Genomic DNA, 22981 nt, shown 5'->3' on the forward strand with positions numbered 1-22981 from the left:
CTAGAGTTCGTGCAGATATCAATCAGCTGTCTTTCATCTTCCACCACCTCTTGCTCAAATTATGAGTGAAACCATAGCATTGTAGAACTGGCTACTCCCTAGTGAATCTGAAGCTGTCCTAAAGATCATTTTCTACCACCCTGAAGGTTTAACTACAACTACACTTAATTGGCACTGGTGGGCAATTCATCAGGGGCGTTGCAGTGTGACTATTCAGGAAATGTCTGCCTGCCCAAGTGCTGGCAAGCCTATTCCTCTCAAATCTCTCAAGATCACTTGTCCAAATGTTTTGCACTGCAGTGTTGATGATATGCCCAGTTCAATCAATCAATCAACAAATATTTATGTGAAATGCCTGTTCTATCACTACCGCTTATGTGAAACTCCCCCTCTGTTGCCAACATGCTCATGTAAATTGTGGTCAGGGGCAAAGGTCAGGGTGATCCTTATCTGACCTCACTAGATGTATGCTGCAGTTTCTAGCCCTTCCCAAATGGGAGAAAAAAAAAATCAATTAATCCACCAAAAAAAGTCATTGAACATGTTACTATGTGGCCACATTTTTAATAGATTTTTATTTCTTCTTGTCTAATGAAACTCTCAGACCAGGGTCATTCACTCCTTCTTTCCTTCCTTTCCTTTTTTCCAACAACAGCTTATTAGCTCCTAACGTTTGTATACAATTGTGTAGTTAACAAAGTATTTTGATTCTTAACCCTACCAGAAATACTGAAAGGAGACTGTTTTTTTCCTCTTTTGCAGCAGAAGAACCAGGAAATTTGGGTTTGTCTAAAGTCACAGCCAGTAGAGAGCAGGGTAAACACTCATGCCCTCTAACTTCAGAGTGAATTTCCACAGAATCCTATTGCTCCCCACTCCCTGTAAAGCACTGGAAATAGTGTGAGTTTGGGAATAGGACTGGTAATCAGATGAATAAAATAGTTTTTAAACTTGGAGATTTAATATCAGAGTCAACCCAATGATTTTGCCTCACTCGAAAACAAAACTTAAGAGCTTGATGCATTTCAGAATCCCTTCCTGAAATCCATCTAGAGATAATCCGAATCTTTGGACTCTTCCATAGTTGCCTGACCTCAAAAAGTCCAATTGCATGACACTATCTTAAGACGATTAACACTAGATTTCTCAACACCATGATTCTGGATGGCTGCTCTTCTAGCTGTGTCTAAATGCAGCATATTCACTTCTTCCTCTCCCCAGGACCTCTCACTCTGCAATTCACCTGAGTGTGGCTGTTGGCCTGGCCCTGTCCTTCCATTCGAAGTCTGTGATAAGATCATGATGGACCTTCATGTCACTCCAGTCAAACACATTTTTCTCTCTCTTTAAGAGGCAGAACGACGGCAGTGGTGAACAAAACATAGAACTCTACAGTCAGACTGCCTTGTTTTGAACCCTAACACCTTTATTTACCCATTGTGTCATCTCAGGCAAATTACTTAACCTTAACCTCTCCATGGTTCACTTTCTTCACTCACAAAATGAGGATGATGATAGTATCTGCATCATAGTACAGGTAGAAGGATTCAAGGAATTAATGCATGCAAAGCCCTGAGAAAATGTCTGACACATAGTAAATGCTTCAACTGTCGGCTGTTATTACTACCTAAGCTGCTCAGCATGGTAATCATTTTTATCTTCTTTAATCCCAATCTTCCAATGACCTCTGTGGTACCATGTTCTCACATCCTCTCCAATAATTTTTCTCACTCTCCTTTGCAGACTGTTTCCCTCTCTCTCTCCCTCCTTTTTTTAAATTCTCCTATTTTTTTTTTACAAGGTAGATTATTTGTATCATTTTTCTAGCCCTCAGAAACTCATAAAAGTCACACATTAGAATACCAAGTTCATGCAAATATAGTGTTTCATGACAGACTCTTCCCCTGAATTCCTATCTGACATATCAATCTTTCCTTTTAATATTTTTATTTATATATCTCACATACAACTTAAACCCAATCTTTCTCCCCCCAACTTGTCACCTTCTGGTATTCCTCTTAGTAAATACAACCAGCAGTCAATGTGTTATGTAAGCTAGAATTCAAGGAATAATCCAGAATACTTCTGTCACCTTCAATTCCAGTATCCCATGTACTTATTAAGCCCTGAAAAGTATATCTCCCATATCCTTTTACTACTGTAATCTTTTACCTGGAGTAGTGCAATACCTCTCAAAGTGCCCTCTTCTCATCACTCTGACCCCACACATCAAGAAGAATGATCTTTTCAGACACAAGGAGATCTTATCCTTATCTGCTTCAAGAACACCTTTGTCTTTCTTACACTTTTATAATAAAGATAAACTGACTCCTTGACTGAGCTTGAAAAACCATGTCTCCACAGCTTTAAATCTTCTCACACTTCCTCTTGCTCTATTATTACCAACTCACTGACCACTGTTTCATTTCATTAAAAGTTCCTTGTTCTCTTTCACAGTAGGACCTTTGCACCCTGGTCCTTCTAGTCTTTCTCTCCTCTTTGCCTCATCAGCTCCTTTGCATCTTGACATCTTGGCAGTATCATTACATCATCAGAAAAGCCTCATCCAACCTTCCTGGCCAGATAAGCTCCTCATATTCCTTTTCTTCCTAGTATTTATCATAGTTGTATCTCCACATTCCTTTAGGGCTTATGTCTATCTCAAAGATTAGACTGTAAACTCCCTGAAGCCATGCCTTGGGTAATGGTGGTTACTACTGAATGCTCCAATATAGATCTTATAGAGTAACTTAACCCTGGACAATCTGAGCTCAATTCTGTCTCTATAGTTTAATGCCTGGAATGCATTGACTTCATTTTATGGAAGAGGGAACGGAAAAAAAAAAAAAAAAAACCCGTATATATGCTAATTAAAGGACTTCCCTGTAGCTCAGACAGCAAAGAATCTGCCTGTCATCAAGGAGACCCCAGTTCGATCCCCGGGTAGGGAAGATCCTCTGGAGGAGGGAATGGCAATCCACTCCAGTATTCTTGCCTGAAGAATCCCATGGACCTAGGAGCCTGGTGGGTTATAGTCCAGGGGGTGGCAAAGAATTGGACACAACTGAGCAACTAACATTTTCACTTCACACTTTGAAAAGCTGTGTTTATAAGAATTGAAGTCAAATGAATAAGAGGTTTGTTAGACAACATTATAATTTGCATGACTGACACTCAGGCTTGGGAGAATAAAGCATTTCAATCTATTCTGACTTCTAAGACTGCTGAGACTTCAGTTCCTAGGTCCCATCTACTCATGGGCAGTATAACATGACACAGGTGTACCAGAATGATTTTCTTAGTTTTATCTTATTTGTGCTATAATGCATAGGCAGTATTTGAATTGGTTTTCCCTAAAAAGAAACTGTTTTATATTATGATGGTTAATCTTAGACCCTACTGATATTCCCAAAATCCCAATAAGGGAACAAGATGGGAACTGCATTATTTTACCATCAGAATGGCCAGAACTATTTCAAACTTCAGCCTTTTGATGACTTCATAGATGAATAACAATGTGGTTAGTTTTACTAAAAACACTAGAAGAAACAAGGCTTTTTCCTATTCAACCCCATTGCTGTAAGTACCTCATAAAAAAATTAAAAAATTATTTTGTTAGCCTTGATGTTCAAATGTCAGAGACACTAAATTTACTACACAAACTAAATGTGATGACTCTGGTTGAAAAAAGTTTTCCTGTTAATATTATAAGATCTGATTTTCAAAAAAGGCATCTGGACAGTTCATTTGAGTGGCCACAAGAGAGCAGTAAGAAATTAAAGCTTACGAAGATGACTCATGGTCACACTCTCTGTGTATGCGCTCTGCTATTAGGGAGAATCGAAAGACAGACCTATTTCTATTTGTTCTTAAGCTCAGAAATACAGTTTAGAATTTCTTAATTTTTTAAAACCCTTTAGGAAGGACAATATAAATACCATATGCTGAAATTTACTGAAAAGAACTTTGAGCTAGGGCTTTTCTTAACCTCAAGTTCAAGTGTGGAAATAGAAGACAATAATCACTCTGGGCAAAGGGACCTCTTGAGCAGTCATCCAGCCCATCCCTTCGGATTATTCAAGCCTGACAGAAAGGTACGTAACTCATTTACAAAGTCCCTCAGAAGGAGATCTCAGCATCCTGTTCTAGAACATGACCATCCCTTTAAAACATTAGCTATGAGGAACTGTAATTTTACATGTGATCCTGTTTCCTCATGTTGTAATTTAGCTACTATTTTAAATAATATCTAGAGAGACGGTGGATGTCTGCCCAAGGCCTGTCCCTTTTTCTGTATGTGCCCTGTCCTTTTCTGCACATACAAACTTTGCCACCTTTTACTTGGAATTTTGAATATTGTGAATTCACAAAATAAATTTAAAAATTAAATTTTGCAAAATGACCAACAATAGCCCCAATATACAAGAGGCTGTTAAGAATCAGTCTCTGAAACAGATTAAGAGCCAGTGGAAGAACAGACAAAGGACAGGAATGGGCAATTCACAAAAAGCAGACTCTCAGCTAGTCAATAAACCATGATCCATGCTTAACAGTGAACAAAGGAATATAAATTAAAATGGGGTACCTTTTTATTATTAGATAAGCATAGGTTTAAAAGAATTGTAATGTCCAGTGTTAGCGAGAGAGAACAACCACTGATAAACACCGGGGCATTTGTTGGAATAACTTTCCTGAGGGCAGTTTGGAAATATATATCAAAAACTAAAAAAAAAACAAAATTGAATTTTCTCTAACCTAGCAATTCGGCTGAAAGGAATTAAGTCTATAGAAACATTCAAGCAAATACAAGCATAGGGTATAATAGTAAAAAGAATTGGGAAAATAAAAACTTAAATAGTCTCAGAAGGAGAATTGATTAAATAAATTAAGGTATAGCCACACAAAGAGACTATTATGCAAATCATTAAAAATACTGCAAATATATATTTATTGATATTGAAAACTATTGGTATATTTTAAATTAAAATAAGATTGAAAACAACAGGGTGTGATTTCACATAAGAAGTAATTGTGAATGACTACATAAAGAATGTCTGGATGATTTACACCAAATAACAATTATCTGTGGGTAATGGGCTCAGATTTCTGTCTTTTTTCTGCATTTGTGTTTGTTTTTAATCAATTATATGTTACTTATAAAATTTGTAAACACACAATCTTCCTTACCCCTTTCACCCACAAACATGTCAGTGACCTGACATCCAACCTATTTCATTTTTTTCTGGATGTTCTAAATGATCACATTCTCATTGATTTTGAAACCCATATTCAACCCACAATTAAGATAAATTTTGAAAGGGATTTTACTGAATTTGGCTTCTATGTAGCTGAAGATCTCTGATATAACTTTCCACTTACTGCAGATTTGGAAAGGAATACTAGGTTTCCTAATATAAACCACTGGCAATTCTTCATTTTCCTCCCAGTTCAAATTATCTTTTGATTTCTAAAATTATCAACTACTGACTATCTGCTATGAACCTAGTACTAGATTTGACCTCATGACAAGCTGCAAGATAAGTATTAGCCTCAATTTAAGATGGCACACAGGCTCGAAGAGGCTCAGTTTATCACCTGTGAGGCTGAATGGTGTAGTGGAAGGAGAAGCACCCCTACACTCTTTAGGAACCACAATTTTGCATTTTTTTTTTTTTTAACATGAAGGAAGCCTTTTTTCCTAATTGCTCACTTTTTTCTTCAACACGTTTCCTCAACCATTTAAAGCTCATTTTCCTTCTACCCCTGCCCTGAACTCTTCCAGATTAAAAAAAAAAAGAAACACAAGAAAGTCTGAGATGCCTTTCAAAGTTTTATAATTTATTCCCTGCCTTTACTTGTAGAAATTGAGAGTTGGGCTGTGAGGGTGGGTACAAGGCAAAGCCCAGTGTGCCCGTTCAGAGTCCCCTTCCTCAACTTACCACCAATGGTCTGACTCACCCTGAGATAACTGCCCACTTGTTGTACTTTATGGTTTCCGTTTACAAAATCAGAACAGGTTTTGTTGTCACCCTCGTTGGTCAGTTACAACTCCACCTCTCTTAAAAATGTATTTTATCCTTCTTAGAAAAATCTAAAGAATGTAGCATGGCAATGTAAAATCAGAAAAGAAAGTGCCTCTGTTTTATCCATCACATCTGAAAATGTCTCTAGCTGCCAATCAAACTGTGTCAATAGCCAGTGCTTTTAAATACCCTCCACTCTGTGGTTCACGGGATGACTTAGCAGCAGGACATTGACGTTTGGGCTACACAATGCGGACAGCTTTGCCATCAGTGATGAGTAAATGCACTAGTCATTTCCAGTCTCCCTTCTGGCTACCTTTGAAAAGGAATTACTTCACCATGCCCTGACCATTACCTTCTTAGGTAAAGACGTTTTTTGAACTTCAGAGAATCTGCTGATTCTTACCAGTCTCTCCCTATCCCTTTTCTTTCCTATTCCCTGAACACTGTTCTCTTTCCACGCCCAGGCTTTCTGTTTATGCATGCTTTTAAACAATATGTTAAAAACAAGAAAATAAGTTTGAACTTTAAAACAAATCTGAAGGGAACCAAACAGCAAAGACATTCAAACAGTGAATGGGCAGCAAGGCAGAGACATAGGAGATGAAGGGAAGGGCTGTGGGTGGGGTCGGGGATTAGAAACGTGGGTACTTCCTTTCCTATCAGCTCACCAAGTTAGGGTGAGTCACCTAACATTAATCTTTTCTGGAAAAGGGGATGTAAGTCTACTTCCTTAAAGAAATTCTATGTGAGCAGATACAGTAATACAGCAATATAAAACCTCTTTGAAAAATATTCCCATAAAAACTCCAGCTAGTCTTTTTATCTCTCAGCTTGCTTAGCCTTTATACGTTGGAGATCATGACAAGGTACTTCACTGACATTAAAACAGGGGGAATGTTATCACTCAACTTTTTGAAACTTGGCTTTTTTAGTAGAGTTAATATGTTATACAGCAAGTATGAGGTTGCTCAACTTAATTAAAATAAAATATCAGATTCCAATTGCACTAACATTCATGAAGTACCTAGCCTGTGTTGGATTCTCTCTCTAGGTACTAATAGAAACTAAATGAATGTAGGGCTCTGGCAAGAATTAAGGTAACTGTAGAATCTAGGGAATGAAAATTAATGGGCCCTCACGTAGCTGTAGTAGATTAAGACCAGTCCTGGACTTTTTCTGGCTAGTGGGCTTAACTATTAATAAATTTAATGATTTGGTCATTCAACCATCCACCCAACAAAAAAGAACATCCAGTGACCATTCCAGACCAGGCAATGACCCACCAAAAATAAGATAAAGTCCCCCTTTTCATGAAGCACATATTGCTGTATAGGGAGACAAAAAAAATAAACAGATAAGCCAATGAAATAGCTAGAAAATACTAGAGAATAATGAGTATTCTGAAAGAAATAAGGTAGTTAAAGGAGAAACCCTAGGAGGATTCTTTTTTTTTTTAGTTAATTTTTTTTTAATTGGAGGATGATTGTGTTACCATGCTGTGTTGGTTTCTACTGTACAACAGTCGTAAGTGCATATATATGTATATCCCCACCCTCCCTCCCCCCTCACACCCCACCCCCACATTCCACCCCCTAGGTCACCACAGGATGCCAATCTGGGCTCCCTGTGTTATACAGCAGCTTCCCACTTGCTATCCATTTTACACATGGTAGTTTGTATATATGTCAATGCTGCTCTCTCAATTAGTCCCAGCCTCTCCTTCCCTTGTGTCCACAAGCCCATTCTCTACAGCTGCCTCTGTATTCTTGCCCTGAAAATAGGTTCGTTAGTACCATTTTTCTAGATTTCATACATATGCATTAATTTATGGCATTTTCTCTTCTTTTTCTGACTCACTTTATTCTGTAGAACAGGCTCTAGGTTCATCCATCTCATTAAAACTGACTCACATTCATTCTTTTTTATGGCTGAGTAATATTCCATTGTATAAATGTACCACAGCTTCTTTATCCATTCATCTGTCAATAGACATCTAGGTTGCTTCCGTATTCTAGCTATTGTAAATAGTGCTGCAATGAACATTGGGGTATATGGGTCTCTGTGAAGTATGGTTTTCTCAGGGTATATGCCCAATAATGGGATTGCTAGTTTAATTTTTAGTTTTTAAAGGAATCTCCAAACTGTTCTCCATAGTAGCTGTGCTTTAGATAGGGTGACTCTGAGAAGAGTTGTTTGAGTTGGTGACATGATGAGTAAGTTGAGATCCAAAGGATGGCTGAGAAATCAGTACTGTGATGAGACAGAAAAAGAGTATTTCAAAAAGAGGGAACAACCAGTTGAAAGTCTTCAAGTTAGAGCCAGGAATAAAGTCATTGTGAAGAAAATACAGTGCACAAAGAGAAAGTGGTAGCAACTGAAGTCAGGAAAATGACACAGCCTAGATTATGGCAACTTTTTGATGTCACAAAAAAAGTTTGGATCAGCATGTAATGAAAAGTCATTGGAGGATTTTAACAGGAGAAAGAAAAGATCTTAACCTGTATTCATTTTTTAAAGAAAATTCAGACTCCTCTGTGAGGAATGGATTATAGGAGAGTACGAATGAAAAGAAGGAGACAAGTTAGGAAGCTTTACCAGTGGGCTTTCAGGTTTATATAGGCATATAAAGAAGCTTACATTGATTTATATAAGAAGCTGTATAATTCATCTTTATAATAAAAAGATTGTGCCATCAACCAGATTCGCCATGTATAATTAGGTAGGACTAGGACTTTTTATGGTACACCTAGAAGTCTTTAACAATGGTCCTTTGAAATATAATAATAATGGTCTCACCAAATGAACTTGGTGGTGACAGAATTAAAGCAGATGAAACCAGAGCTCTGCACTAGAAAATCAGTTTCTCTTTGTGTTTGATTCATTTTGATTTTCTCTTCAAACTTAAAAGAGCATTTTTACCAGAACTGATCATATGGATAATACTCTGTGTTCACCTCCCTAAAGATGACCCCTTGGATTGCCAATCTCCCCAACCATTGCAAGCCAAGAAGAAGAAAGTCGGGTCAATAAGCTGCTGGTGTTAACATGGAAAAATGAGAAGTAGAGCTGCTAGCAGAACATAGGTACTATGTCTGGGCTTCAGTAAGGCTGTAATCAGAACCACATTGCTTTGTAACAGGAAATCTGGGCTTCTAAGAACTGCAAAGTGGAGATTTACCAACTGACCTAATCATGCAAAGAAAACGTCAAACTGCAATAACAGATTTCTGTACTCCTGTCTGCTTAAAGAGCAGAGGTTGGGGCCCCTGCCCAGCACAGATCATGAGGCACGCAATTATCCAGGCTCCATGTTTCAGTACAGAGTTTTGCTTAAATGTGCCAGATATTGTTAAAAATACAAAGAACTCTGTTCATAAACACCAAGCTTTCTACCGATCCAAAAGCACATGTTTATTTGTGTGGTCAGTGGCCTGCATATTTTAAGAATCATGTAAATAATAAAGTCAAACTACTTTAGTTGGTAAGAGTGAAATTGATGGCCCAATAATCAGACACATTTGTGGCTTGTTGTATCTATATGTATGCCATTGATGAGAAATAGTGACCATAGACTTGTGAGAGACTTCATAAAAATACACTTCAAAATTTACATCTTCCCTAGTGGGAAAGAATGGCCTTTTTTATTTTTTTGCTTCAGAGCACAAGTGGAAACAGATATAATAATTTTTAAAACTTATAATGACTATTCATTAGCTACGCCTTAAGGAAAAAGAAATACAACAGTTTAAGGCTAATCAGACCTGGAATGGAAAGTTATCTAACCATTAAATATAATCAGAATATTTGAATTATTTGTTCTTTACCTTAGGGAAGAAAAGTAAGTCTATTTCTGAGACCAAGACAATCGATTGTTGCCCTGTTTGAATCCTAACTAGAAAAAAAATAAAGTCAAGAAAGTCTTCAATATCATAGATTAAAGTGGCCAATCCTAATTAGCTTTAGAATATTTAGATGCTTCCTTGAAATGCTTTCACATTTGTTTTAGACAAATAGATGTTCTTTTTGAAACCTAAGTTTTGATGGAGTAACCATTTTTATAGTATGCCACCCTACCCTCACTCTTCTGTCTATAGACACCTGTAGCCTCCAAACATGCTCACTGCAGAGCTGAGTCCAAACTAAGGTCATCACCAGTTGACAACCTTTTTTTTTTTTTAAAGTGCTAATAGGAAAATTAACATTCATTTAAAAAATTTATATTTGTATTTTCACATTGTCTATTTTTGCATATTTCTTTTTCTCAGACCAAGGTAGAGATTAAGGTGAAGTTAGCATATAAATAACTCAAAATCATTTTCTGATTTTTGGCAAAGCACGGCTGGTCATTTGTGATCTTTGCAGCTTTATCTATGTGGTGGACTTTTTACTTTTGCAAAACCAAGAGCTGACATCTCCATTTTGATCACAGCATACTTTCTCTCTGAGCCTGCCTGAGGCCTCGCCACAGAGGGCACTGAGTAGCGGCTGCAGAGACATGAAAGCTAGTTAAGGGGACGAAACCTCCTTGCTCTTCCTGAGCTCTATGCAAATGGAAGTGAGTTTTCTCATAAAGTAAACATATGAGATCCAGCATCTCTAGAGCCCATTCATGTCACACTTTCTTAATAAACTGCCAAAGAGAGAGCTGAGGGAAAATCGCTAGGACTTCAGACAATCTGGACCTGGGTTTTTTTTTTTTTAGAAAGGAGAGAGATGTAAAGGTAGTGCATTTGTGTCACACTCATTTTATCCAAATAGGCTAACAGATGCAGCCAATAATAAGATGGTCAAGATGGGAAAGCAAAGTGCTCAATGAAATCAGGATCAAATTCCATATCCCCCAGCTCACCACGTTCCAACTGCCAAGCCACGTGGTATATGACGGCTTTAATGTGAACTACTTGCATGGGGCAGTGGGGGGTGGCGTTGTTTTAAATTGTACTGTTATGGGACAGCTGATTAAGGGAAGTCACAGAGCAGATCAGATGTTCAGCTTTTGACTTGAATGTACTGCACGGGAGGTTCCTTTTGGGCATCAGAACTAGTAACAAGAAAAAGCAGGAACAATACCTTTAGTAATTAAAAGGAAAGGAAAGAAAACTGCAGCTTTAGATGTGCGTTTAAAGGGTTACTTCTGACTCAAATTCTGCATGATCATAGATCCAGAACAAAATAAAACCAATATTTGATTGGTAACTAATGATGTGAATTAAGAAATCTAAACCTTGCTTAGAGATAACTAGTATTTATAAAGATTTCATTTAGCATTCTATAATATAAATTATTTTAGTCTGTTCAGTATCTTTAAAAACACTCAAAATATACTGTTTAAAGCCTCAGGCTTAACAAGGTTAAACATACACTCTGGTAGGAAGAAAAATTGACTTACAAACTTGGAAATTTTGACTGAGTTATATGAAATAAGAAGCTAGTTATTTCCTGAATACTAAAGGTGAGCAATATGCTTTTTCCCAAATAATTACAGGATCAACATCACCATTACTCAAGGAAAATATTTAGGATAAGTAACTTAAAAATATTAATATAAAAGTTAATTTTCAGAATATATGGTTATGATATTACTGAGTTATTTCCTAAATAATGAATAATATAGTTCATTATTCTATTTGAGACATCAGGGTAATTTAGATTCATCTAATATCCAAATCCCATAAATGTATTAGTAAGTATTATCTTTACGTCAGCCCAGGGAGCTACAACAATAGTTCTTACCACGAAAAGGGAGCTGGAATAAAAATCAGTTTAAATGAATTGAGGAGGAATGGTCCCATTTAAATAATTATCAGTTATCACTTTTCCAAATGAGATTTTGAAGAATGTCCTATTTTACTTGAATATTTATTCTCAAACAATTTGAATTACTTTCCTTTTTCTGTTACTGCATTCACATTTCTAACTTAGAGATTAGGAAAAATAAATAATTTGCTTCTATGCCATTGTTCAGTTTTAGAATGATAAATGACCTACCTGGATAATGAGTGATTACTCATTTGTCAAGCATCTCCAGTGAACTTTATCCTAAATCTTTGTAAGTAGTGAGGGGCATTTGTGAAATAAACAAAGGGAAATAACAGAAAACAATAACTTGTCTTAATCTTGTACTATTTTATGAATGAGAGACTCTCTGGCTTAAGACTCACAGTTTGGATTTACTTTTCAAAGTATCGAATCATGTTTTCGTGTAGATTCTACAAGTAGAAAGGTGTTTCTTACTACCGAGTCATACTGTCTGCAAGAACTAGAAAGGATTCTTTATATTTGCTGTTTGTGTGTTTTAAGACTTCTAAATTTTCTTTCCCAAACCAATGGAAGCATACAAACGTTGCATTGTAAATGCACACAATGGTGTGAGCTAACCTGAAATAATATGACTGTTGTTGACTGTGATTCTCAAAAAAAAATTTCCCCAGCGGCTGCTCCTGACTCCAGTTTTGAAACATTATTTCCATGCATAGCCATGAATTATTTAGAATTTCTTACTTTGCAACTCTCTTTTTCTGCTGATTTTAACTCTGGTTTTGAACCGTTTTCCTTAGAAAGATGAAGAATCTGTAAGACTGAGTTCCACATGAGCTCCCTATTTATGTAAAAAGGTTCTCCATAGGTGCTTTTACTTTCCAGATTGACTTTGTTGTTCAACAAAATGAACACATCGTTCATTAGGGTTTTACTATAAACCGATGTAAAATGAGAGTTTATGTAGGTACAGAAACTACAAACATAATGGAAAACAATAAAGAATAATTTTGCTTTATGACAATTGTATCTGGAAACAGAAAAGTCTCTAGCGTTTATCAAATTATGAGTCATCAAGGATGACTGAGCTATCAAAAGCTTTCCTACCCATATTTTTCAAGCTAAAAACATTTTATGCTAGTATCTTTTTAAAAAATATCCAAACACGTAGTTTAGAGAAGTATTCTTTTTGATATATGGAAGTCAATTTCGTCAGCAAAGAAAAAGGATTAAACACTTACTATCTAAAGGAAAAATTTAAAAATTAATCAACTAACAGTCAGATTATTGCAATGAGGGTGATCATGTACAGGGTACCTCGCCATACAAAGACCAGTCGTCCTTGTATTTGGAGGAACTGCAACGTCATATGGGTGGAACAGCACTACCGCTGCTGCTGCTGCTGCTAAGTCGCGACAGTCGTGTCCGACTCTGTGCGACCCCATAGACAGCAGCCCACCAGGCTCCCCCGTCCCTGGGATTCTCCAAGCAAGAACACTGGAGTGGGTTGCCATTTCCTTCTCCAATGCATAAAAGTGAAAAGTGAAAGTGAAGTCACTCAGTTGTGTCCGACCCTTAGCGACCCCATGAACTGTAGCCTACCAGGCTCCTCTGTCCATGGGATTTTCCAGGCAAGAGTACTGAAGTGGGTTGCCATTGCCTTCTCAGTAGGTACGTGCTAGACTAAGAAGTCTGTAACGGAATCTGTCTTCAAACCTAGCTTTCTTAGTTTTCTCCTTTTACTCTTACCTTTTCCCTTCTTCCCTCTCTTTTCCTTATGTTCCACTGAAGTTTTGGCGTCTCACTGCTCAACTCAAATAGAGCATCTAGGACCAAGTAGGCTTTTCTGTTTGATTTGAATTTTCATCCAGATCATTTGCATCCTATAGACACAATAGCATTTTTCAAAATAAGATCTGGCATCTGCAGTTGAACTCCGCAGTTCAACTGCAGATGCCAAAAGTGCAAGGTGCTACGATGGCGTTTTATAGTGTCTAGTGGAAAAACTCGTAAGTGGAATTCTTTCTCCATCAACTTTCTTACATTAAAAGGATAAATTTTTTAAAATAAACTCAGGTTTATGGAAGAATCATCAAACGCAAATGCTTGGTTCCTTAGGGCAAAGCGTCTCAGTTAAGACACATTTTTATAATTTGCCTCTACTCCAAACGTTTGATCATTTTACTATGTTTGAGGGAGTGAAAACTTTCTCTTCTGGTGCTTCTTGTATTCCCCAATAAATGTTGTTTATAAAAATGGTAAACAAATCTGATTGAATACATAAAGTGGCCATTTAAGAATATAGCCTAAAATAATCATTTTTGAAAGAACTTTAATGTAGCAATATAGCAGATTTTTAGTAGAAAACAGGTTTTGGAAGTTTGTCTTGATAGTCAAACTATGAAAAAGATATTCTAGTAATATCTTTAATATTTTAATATTCCAGTAATACTTTAATAATACACCATATTTAATAATTCCTAACAAATTAATACAACAAAATACTATTAAATATCTCAGGAATTATTAAAATAATATATGTAGATTTCATTTTTAAATTACTGATAATTTTTAATTTGCATTGCACTTTAAAGTCAACAAATTTTAAGGAATTCCATGACACTTTAAAAATCAGTGTGGATATAAATATGAATTTTTTAAAGCATACAGACTACTCCAGTGGTTTTGAAAATCATCCTAAGCATAGTTTTAACTTTACTGTTCTGTGTTGTCAATAGTATTAAAATAATTTAAATTGAAACTTGTTAAATAAAAAATTAACATTGTTACATATTTTAGTAAGTTATCAATTCAAAAATATTTATTTGTAAAAGAAATGTTTATTTATTAGTTCCTTCTATTACAGAATAAAATAATATAATATTCTTAGGGAAATAATATTGACCTTTTTTTCTCAATAATGTAGATTTGTGTTCCCTCATTCATGGTGTAAGCACAAACAGGAAGCAAGAAATATATTTTTCTAAACTAGTTTAAAATCTTTTTTCAAGAACTGGAGCATACTTTGAAAAAAAAAATTTAAAAAAAGAAAAAAAAGAACTGGAGCATAATTTGGATGTATGTTTCTCAGCTGTTTGTGTTTTAGACAGGATATAGCAGTAACTTCCTACAATTTTAACCCTTTTGAAAAACACACTTATTCAAAAAGTCTTAATGGCAAAAGATAAAAACAAGAATCACTGACACATTTATAGCAGGAAATTTGAAAACTTAAGTTTTGTGTTTTCTTTGCAAGGAAATTTTTTATTTTTTTTTCCCAAAAGCCTTTGCAAATAACATAAAGCTCATGATAAACAAGATGTATCTTGCAAAAAAGATCACATGTTAAGTAGTTAACCCAAGGTGCAACATTCCCCACTTTTTTCTAAATTATTGGGAAACACTTTCCAGTGTCAAGGAATAGCTTATTTATTTGTATTTATACAATGTTTAAGAAATGATAACGCACTTTTAGTCAAGAAATTACTTAAGTGAAATTATATGACTTGTGACTAACACTGCGTGCTTTTGTTTTTAAAAGGGAAAATAGAGTTAAGTACATTGTTGGGATGTATTTATAGCACATTTTTATTGTTAGGTTATGTTTTCAGAGCTTTAGGAACATTTGAGAACAATAATCAGTGGTGTGTAATGGTATTGTTAGTGGAGTCCTTTCTATTGAATTTTCAAGATGTTGTAAAATGAGATTATGTGAGTAGCACCTCTGGACACTTTTTCCCATCATTGTGTTGGTATCAATCGCTGACTTCCACCATTTCTCCGGGTATTAAATAGAGACACTGTTTCCCACTGCCTTGATTGGAGGGTTTATAATACATGACAGAACTGATAACCCTACTGAGATTAAGCATTGTAACCTTATGAAAGCTAAATGAAACCTTCAGCTACAGAGAGTGTCTCCAAGATAGATCTGAGAAGGTATAAGAAGTTTTACTTTCATCACTTATTCTGACAAAGCACTTCTCCGCATAAGCATATCTGACCCAGAAAGATAGTGAGAAACCCTGCCTTCTTTAGCTTCAGCCACAGACTGGCAGCCCTACTACTGCTGAGACAAGCTTTGTCAGATGCAGACACTATAATACCTCGTTGCAGAAAGTGTGGCATGCTTGCATGTCCCTTAGCACACGGACAGATTGCCAGCGCACAGCAGATCGGTTTGTAATTGGGAGGGCTCAGCATGGATGGAAATTTAAGTATGTATGAAAAACTGTGTCTATTCCTGGCTCTGCCCCTGGAGTCATCTGTAACTATGGAAAAAGCCTTCTCACAAAACTTGCCTGTTCCCCCTCCCCCACACACACACATACAAAGAAAATGAAAGTTAACAATTGGTCATTGACTCTCCTCCATAAGGATCTGTGGAGTCAGATATTAACTTATCACCTAATCTGATACATTGAGGGTCCTATACCAGTTTGTGAGGCCTGGCTGTAGAGACCAATATAGCTACATCCAGTCACTGGCACTGTAAAGAGTTTTCTTACGTTTATCATTCTCATTGGTTATGGGCAATCCAAGACCAAAGTACAGAAATTGCATACCCTTTACTCACCTGTCTCCAGACTTAAAAAAGCTGCTATCTCAAGATAGCCTTGGAGAGTGCTTTGTTAGCAGAAAACTGCTACCTAGAACTGAAATGCTTATAAATGTTTCCACCTTTCATTTGTTGTCCTTACTTAGGTTGATCCCTCTTTCATATCCACCCAACCCACCTAATGTTCTCATTGACTTAGAAGCTTAGTCCTCACCCAACTTCCATGAAGTGCTGCCTGAATTCTGGCTCAGAACTCCCCTTTTCTCTCTCAAACTGTATGTTTTATGATTCATCTCAATAGGGAACTATCAACTGACCCATTGGAAAGAATATAAGCTAAGGTTTGAGTAGCTGGTGACAATTTAATGTTGTAGAAAGCTTTTTCAGGTGATCAGTTGACAGTGCCTTAATCCAAAGGAATTGTTTTATTCAGTATTTTTTCTAGATGTTTATTTGTTTTAAAAAATCTCAAATACAGACATTTTCTGAAAGGAGCTTTTAGTTAACTGCAAAGATACAGTGGATTGTGATAGTCTAATTCTACTCTGAGCTTGTCAAATAAATGACACACAAAGCATTTCATTTAATTCTGGGCTCCTTATTCTAAAATGATTGACAAATCATAAGGTATTTGGATAAGCATGACAGAATAGGAGTTCAGTTCAGTTCAGCTCAGTCACTCAGTCGTGTCCGACTCTTTGCAACCCCATGGACTGCAGCACACCAGGCTTCCCTGTCCATCACCAACTCCTGGAGTTTACTCAAACTCATGTCTATTGAGTCGATGATACCATCCAACCATCTCATCCTCTGTCGTCCCCTTCGCCTCCCGCCTTCAATCTTTCCCAGCATCAGGGTCTTTTCAAATGACTCAGTTCTTCATATCAGCCAAAGTATTGGAGTTTCAGCTTCAACATCAGTCCTTCCAGTGAACACCCAGGATTGATCTCCTTTAGGACGGACTGGTTGGATCTCCTTGCAGTCCAAAGGACTCTCAGGAGTCTTCTCCAACACCACAGTTCAAAAGCATCAATTCTTCGGTGCTCAGCTTTCTTTATGGTCCAACTCTCACATCCATACATGACTATTGGAAAAACCATAGCCTTGACTAGACGGACCTTTGTTGGCAAAGTAATGTCTCTGCTATTTAACGTGCTGTCTAGGTTGGTCATAACTTTCCTTCCAAGGAGTAAGCATCTTTTTATTTCATGGCTGCAATCACCATCTGCAGTGATTTTAGAGCCCCCAAAAGTAAAGTCTGCCACTGTTCCACTGTTTCCCCATCTATTTGCCATGAAGTGATGGGACCGGATGCCATGATCTTATTTTTCTAAATGTTGATGTTTAAGCCAACTTTTTCACTCTCCTCTTTCACTTTCATCAAGAGGCTCTTTAGTTCTTCTCCACTTTCTGCCATAAGGGTGGTGTCATCTGCATATCTGAGGTTATTGATATTTCTCCCAGCAATCTTGATTCCAGCTTGTGCTTTATCCAGCCCAGTGTTTCTCATGATGTACTCTGCATATAAGTTAAATAAGCAGAATAGGAGAGAAATCTGAAAATCAAATCATGTTAAGAACAATGAAAGTAACTATGGATGTTTTATGTTGAGAATCTTTAAGATGAGGCCCCCTCACGATCTCCAATGGACAGGGATATAGCAGGAGAAATTAGACTTATTTAGCATGGTTCCCAAGAACTCCATGTTACAGGAAGAAAGATGCAACTCTATGTATAGAAGAAAACTGTATCCAATGGATCTGTTAAAAATGAGAATCTTCTTTATGAAAATATCTGAGGCAAGTATCAAATGACTGCAATTAACAAAATCTTGTTCTCAGTCGCTCAGTTGTGTTTAACTCTTTTCAGCCTTGTGGACTGTAACCCACAAGGCTCCACTGTTCATGAGATTTTTCAGGCAAGAATGCCGGAGTGGGTTGCCATTTCCTCCTCCAGGGCATCTTCCTGACCCAGAGATCAAACCTGCATTTCCTGTGTCTCCTGCAGTGGTGGGCAGATTCTTTACTACTGAGCCACTTGGGAAACTCCTAACAAAATATTACTCTAGAATAATTTTTAAATAGATTATTGAGAGGAAAAAAAGAATAAGGAGTCACTTACAGAATGCAACTGCAAGCAGTGTGGTCAAGCTTCCTAGAAACCAAGACAGTGTCACTTCTCCTCTCCGTGTCTCTTTCTCTTGGGAATCACAGAGGCTCATCTTTCTCTTTTTCTCTTAAATCTGCTACATTATTCTCTGCAGATTCTCAGAAATTTCTGGTTTCTGTGCCTCCACAGTTTCAACTTGCGTGTGGCTCTGATTTGCCATAGCAACAACTCTATTATCATTGCCATATTTCCTTAGCGTTCTAGAACCCAACAGCATCTTTCTACCATTCTAGGTTTTATGGTTCAAATTCTTCCAACAGGGTTTTGTTGGTTCCTCTTGAATCCAGTTTCCCACCCATAATTCAGTGCTGGGACAAGGGGCAGATTCTTTTAGAAAAGTATAAGGGAGAGACAGTCACTAGAACTGTTCTAGTCATCTAAAACATGATAGTGAGTTCTCTCTTTCTGGAAAGGGAGCAGAGACTCAACAATCATCCTTGGCATTAAAATCATCTTGAAAGTGAAAGTGTGTTAGTTGCTCAGTCTTGTCCGACTCTTTGGGACCCCCATGGGCTGTACTGTAAACTGCCAGGCTCCTCTGTCAATGAGATTTCCCAGGCAAGAATGCTGGAGTGGGTTGTCATTGCCTTCTCCAGGGTGTCTTCCTGACCCAAGGATCATACTTGGGTCTCCTGCACTGCAGGCAGGTTCTTTACCTTAGTCCACTATTATGTCCACTATTAACATCACCTTAGTCAAAGTCACCATTATCTCTCATTTGAAATATTTCGAATGTCCAATTTGCATTCCAAGATGATTCTAAACTGATTTCCACATTGAAGCTAGAGCAACTTTCCCAACCATTTCTAACTGTGTCATCATGTTTAAAACAAGACTTATCAGACTCTAAGTTCAAAATCAAATATCCTTTAAGAATCCACATAGTCTGAGTCTTGCCAACTTCTCTGGCCTCATCATATACTTTGCTCCTTGTTCTCAGTGCTCGGACCATACATTTCACTTTCAAAAATGAAAATTTACCAAGTTTTCTATCACCTCAATACTTTTGAACTTGTAACATCCTGTACCAGGAACACATGGTTCTATCATCTTTAGATTAGCTAACTTCAACTGAACCTTTACATCTCAAATTAAGTAATCATGTCTTCAGAGAGGTCACCGTTGTGAATGTTTGCTCCCATGGCACACAGTTATCATTCTTGTAAATTTCAACCCACTTGAATTCTTTAGTTCAATGTGTGTCTTTCCCACCAGAGTATAAAATCAATGAGGACACCTAATGTCCAATAAGGCCCATGTTTTACATAAAATATAACTCAATAAATATTGTGGAGAAAATAAATCATTGAAGAGATCTAGGTCTAATACCAGATATTCTGAAGATGTAAAATTATTATTTCCTTACATTTCCAGAGATGATGAAAATTTGACACATCTTAAAAACCTATAAACATAATTAGAAAAAGCAAGACACTTTGTGAAAACTGATGAAATCAAAAGTATACTTTAAAAAGTGTTGTTATTTCTCCATGCAGAAGGAAAGCAATAAAAATTTTATGTGGGTTATGTTTGGTGTAAATAAACATTGGTATAAAGAAATTTCAGACAAGCAGGAAAAATACCAGATTTTAATTCTTCCAAGAAATTCTTATTTCAAGTACCTAATATTTGCTAGGAACTATTCCAGATATTTTAGAAGCAGGGTGAAAAAAATAGAAAGTAATCCATGCCCTTAGGGAGTTTATATTTTGTAGAATAGCATTGCAAATAATATACACAAAAATAGAAAAAAAAATTAAAATAACGAGGTGTTCACTCAGACTTGGTCGATATTTTAAAACTTAAATATTTCTGAAGTAGACCTATAAAACATTAATTCTTTCTCTCCTATCCATTAATCTCCTAGGGAATCCTCTAGATATTGTATAGAGACATAAGGAAAAGACTTTAAATAAATACTGAAACACAGGTAGATGTAACTTCTTTGGTAGATTTGCCAATTTGGATATTTATGTCTAAATAAATTATGTAAATATTACTTGAACTTGGATAACTTAAATATTCCAAAGTAACAAAAAGCTGAGATTCTTATGCACATACTAAAATCACATACTAAAAATTCTATCCAAAAGATTTACAAAGAATAAGTTAATTTTAGTGACCCTGCCCCTCTTTGCTTCCTCTAACACCCAGCAAGAGAGCACAGAGATTATGGAGAGAACAAGATTCCTAATAGTCCCCGGATCAGATTGGTAATGGGGATACGTGAGAATCTAGATGCCAAGAGTAGAAAAGAAACCTTGGAAAATGAACTGATATGGTATCTCTTTTAATCCCTTTTGTTTTAGTTCCAAGGGATTCTATGTTAGTGCAAGGCAAACAATAGACTCTGTAAGAGCAAAGTTCACAGCACAATAGAGGCTCCAAAATGGATGTCAATGCAAAAGGAAATTGGGCCACTTAGAAAACAGAATGTTGCCTTTCATCTTAAAAATCCAAGCCAAATTTAACTCAAAGAAGACCGTTCTGAACTTAATAGAGGTCTGTGGCTTCTGTCATTGATTCACTCAGAACTCACATATATGTCCAACAGAGATCATCAATGCAATATCTGATAACACTAAGAAGTCATTCATTCATTTGATAAATATCTATTCATGCCTACTGTATATCAGGAACAATTTTAGGCACTAAAGATAAAGAAAGAAATAAAACAAACTCTGCCCTTACACAGAGTCCAATATAGTATAGAAGATAAACATACAGAAAATAAATAGATACATGTCTAATATAATGTCAGACAGTGATAGTGCTATAAAAAGAAATGTATCAATATAAGGTGATAGAGAATACTTGAAAGTGGCCTTTAGGATAAGATGGACACATATGGCTTGTCTGTTAAGGTGACATTTATGCTACAGAAGAGTGAACCAGGAGAAGCAGATCCAAAGAGGATTGTAGAGAGGGAGCTGGGCCAGATAAAGGGCACTCTGGACCATAATAGGATATAGTGGTGGCTTGGAGAAGAGTAATAGGAGGTGGTAAAAATAGTCAAATTCAGGGGAAAGAGAGAGAGAAGATATTATCTACCTACTCAAGCTCACAAATAGAATTTTGGTGCTAGATCACCCGTAAACATTGAAGATCCCATCAAAGATGATAAAGAGAGCACCAGTGATACTTAACTTGTAGTACTGGTGCAATTGTTAAAATGCTCTCTGGTCGTGACCATGGAACTGTGCTTCCTGATAACAACATAGGTAATAGGAGCCAAAATAATAATAGAAGCAAGGTAAGAACAGTTATTATAGTAAGTTCCAAAGTTGGTGAGGAAGGCAAGAGAGCATCTAATATTTGTTGAAATACTTGCTTTAGACCTTTTGCAAGTGAATGGTGGAAGTTCAGGTCTGGAAACTGGGCAAAGCATGGATCCTGGAGGATGATAATGGACTATTAAGGTCTCAACCAAGTACTAGCCCCTCTTATAGCTGCTGTGCTTGGTATGGTAACTTTGTTAGAGCAGATTAATAAAGACTCAGGTGACTGAATATGATCACTGATTGGGTTAAGTGCATTCTTTTCTAATTGTAGCAGAATGGAAGATCAGCAACAGTTCACAATCACTTGAGACAGACAACAGCGTATGTGTCTTATCTTGTCCTTGGTGTTCTTTCACTCTCTGTCAAAGGATCATCCAAACACCTACACCACATAGATATTATACAGAAAATCAGGTTGGTCCAATATCTTGATGATGTCATGTTAATTAGACAGAATGATCCAGAAGTGGCAAGTATATTGGAGATCTTGGTGAGACACATGCATTCTAGGTTAGAAATAAACCCAGTGAAGATTCAGAGATGAGCCAGTCACTGAAGATCTTTGATATGCAGTGGTCTTGGACATGCTTCCTATCAGGTGGATTCTTGGATGGATTAACTCAAACTTTATGCAGGCCAAAAATGAATGAAAGCCACACTACTGCGTACTCATGGGTAGTACTGAAAAAATCAGTGATAGGAAATTTTCCTAACAAGAAGAGCTTTTGGCTTTAAATTCAGTTCTGTTCCCCAGGCCACCTACTTTGTATAAAATGATTAGTTCAGTTTATAATGTATACAGCCTTGTAATTAATTGGATTGGTTATTCTGAATCCTGATAGAGAAAAGATTGGCAGGTGAGGGGTAGCGAAGTTTAAGAAAAAGGAATGTGTGCGTGCTCAGTTGCTCAGCCATTGTGACCCCATGCACTGTAACCCACCAGGCTCCTCTGTCCATAGGATTGTCCTGGCAAGAATACTGGAGTGGATTGCCATTTCCTTCTCTAGGGGATCTTCCTGATCCATATGAATGCAATATGAGTGGTCATGAAATCTGAAGATCTTTGTATCACATAATGTCCCTCACATGACAGCAATTGCCAGAGAAGAGGCCTTAAATAACAAAATAGAAAAAATGACTCAATAGTTGACATCACCCTTCCTGTCATTGGAAGCCCCCATTCTTGCACA

General features: G+C 36.8%; 1 long non-coding RNA gene across 1 annotated transcript in view; it reads right to left on the reverse strand.

The window, feature by feature from the left end:
* The window catches only part of LOC145538562 (uncharacterized), an 82539-nt gene extending 63851 nt beyond the window's left edge, over positions 1-18688 (reverse strand). The window contains exon 1 of the long non-coding RNA XR_014077015.1: positions 18463-18688. This is a non-coding gene — a long non-coding RNA (uncharacterized LOC145538562). The remainder of the gene's footprint in view (positions 1-18462) is intronic.
* Positions 18689-22981: the final 4293 nt, after the last annotated feature.

Source organism: Giraffa tippelskirchi, chromosome 2, assembly GCF_054371585.1.
Source record: "Giraffa tippelskirchi isolate mGirTip1 chromosome 2, T2T-mGirTip1v1.2.pri, whole genome shotgun sequence".
Taxonomy (NCBI): Eukaryota; Metazoa; Chordata; class Mammalia; order Artiodactyla; family Giraffidae; genus Giraffa; species Giraffa tippelskirchi.